The sequence below is a fragment of the Mus caroli genome, unplaced genomic scaffold, assembly GCF_978045245.1.
Source record: "Mus caroli unplaced genomic scaffold, Mus_caroli_1 scaffold_9, whole genome shotgun sequence".
NCBI lineage: Eukaryota > Metazoa > Chordata > Mammalia > Rodentia > Muridae > Mus > Mus caroli.
Genome location: NW_028227264.1, coordinates 47,449,375 through 47,451,697, shown reverse-complemented (window position 1 = coordinate 47,451,697; position 2,323 = coordinate 47,449,375). Strand labels below are relative to the sequence as shown.

The 2,323-nt window shown below is 34.7% G+C and overlaps 1 pseudogene; it reads left to right on the top strand.

Moving 5' to 3' along the window:
- The first annotated feature begins 1,216 nt into the window (after positions 1–1,216).
- Positions 1,217–1,937, top strand: LOC110302675 (proteasome subunit alpha type-6 pseudogene; annotated as a pseudogene).
- Positions 1,938–2,323: the final 386 nt, after the last annotated feature.

Here is a 2,323-nt window from a genome sequence, read left to right as displayed (position 1 = left end):
AAAAAGGACAGGCCTCTAAGAGATAACAGCAAAATGTAACTACATGAAATATAATAACATAAAACACACAAGCAAAAACTACCACATCAACATTGAACAAGATAAATCAACAAAACCAAAAGAGCCTCAAGAAGGCAGAAGAATCAGAGATCCTCTTATTCACTTACCTCAGTTGAATTAGAATTGGTTCTTATCCTGTGGGTAGTGACCCATTTAGAGGTAGAATGACCCTTTCTTAAAGTTTTCCAGAGACAATATAGATGTTTACATTATGATTTATAACTAGCAAAATTATAGTTATGAAGTAGAGGCAAAAATAATTCCTGGTTGGGGGTCATTACAACATTAAGAACCATATTTGAAGGTTCTAGCCTTAGGAAGGTTGAAAACCACTGAATTATAAAGGGCCTTGTCTCCTGGTGTCCTCTACCCTTTTGAATCTTTCACATTTCTCACCTCCTCTTCTGGTGGGATTTAGTGGAGACATCCCACTGAAAGCTGTGTTGCAAATACATCTCTTTGTTAAATGTCATCAGTCAACTCTTACTATTCTCTTTATGATGATGTAAAGTAGAATAAACATCACACTGGCAAATTTTTGTTTATGTTAAGTTGTGACAGAATGTTCATCTAACTTGAGTAATCCTGTAGGTGAATATATGTGGGCTACTTGTTGAATAATCTGTCCAAATACCTCCGTTTGGTTTTTACTTCATGGGTATATTAGATTTGCTGAGAGGTGTCTTTTAACTCCATTCCTAATGCCTTGAAATCCTGACCACTATATTTCAGCAACCAGAGTCAAGAGCTTATCACTGCAAATTCTGCCCTGTGTGTGAGTGAATAAAGCAATTTTTGTCCCATTTTTTCTGAAAATTTGCATTTAATTATATCTCACATTCTCCATATTAGAATATACATTTTCCTCTTTTAAAAATATGCACACCTGACAGACTGTGTTTGAAATAGTGGGAACACCATACTCTATGGTTCCAGTGTCTGTTTTGACCATCACATTACTATCTTCTCTCCCAAGGGCCAACTCTACCAAGTGGAATATGCATTTAAGGCTATTAACCAGGCTGGTCTTATACTTGTAGCTGTCAGAGGAAAAGACTGCTTAGGTTTTGTCATATAGAAGAAGGTACATGACAAATTACTAGATTCCAAAATAGTAACACACTTGTTCAAGATAACTGAAAGCAATGGTTGTATAATGATGGGAGTAAAAACTGACAGACTCCAGGTACTAATGGCACACTATGAGGTAGCTAATTGGAAAGACAAAGTTAACTATGAGTTTCCTGTGGACATGCTATGTAAAATAATTGCTGATATTACTCAAGTGAACACACAGAATAATGAAATGAGGCTGCTTTGTTGTTGTGTGATTTTTTACTGGTATAAATGAAAGAAACAAGGCCCTCAAGTGTACAAGTGGAATCCCATACATGTTAAGCCATGACAGCAGAAGTTAAATGAATATAACCAGCCAGCTTCCTTGAAAACAATAAGTGAGGAAGAAATTTGATTGGATATTTGAATAAACATTTAGGTAATGTAATTGCATGTCTGCCTACTATTCTGTTGATTGATTTCAAACTTTCACAAATAGAAATTGGAAGAGTTAGAGTTGAAAATACTCGATTCAGGATTCTTACAGAAGCAGAGATTGGCACTCATCTTGTTGTTCTAGCAAAGAGACTGAACATTGTCTTCAGTTTACCAAATCTATGATGCCACTTGCCTGTGTGTTTGATAAAAACCAACATCATAGAGGCTCCATGGTTGAAAAGGGAACCTCTTCCACTCCTGCCACTGAGCTGCTTAGGACTCTGTGTAAATAAAAACAGTGCTTTTGGAAAAATAAATATGTACACTGTACTTAAAAATAAACACATGGAATTTTTATGTGATACATTAAAACCTAACTCAAAAATTTAAAGAAAAGCTACAATTGTCCACTTCCATTAAAAGACTCCTTGTTATTTTATGTTCTCTTTTTTACCACTATTAAATTGATCCACTATTGCTATTTCCTGTTTCTTTGGTGGTTTTCTGACATAACTGTGTGATCCCTGATTTTTACACAGCTCTCTTTGATGAGTCCTGCATCTGTGTATGTATGTATGTATCATTTTCTGGGATGATCTTTGGCTTCCAACATTTTGTTTCATTTTCTCCTCATTGTTCTTGACATATTTATATTTAAACTTCCTCATTAATATAATTTTTATATAGAACAAAATTTTATATGCATAATGTACTCTTGTCTGAATTCACTCTTTTCTGCAGCTAGAACTCTTTCTTTAAAAACCATTAT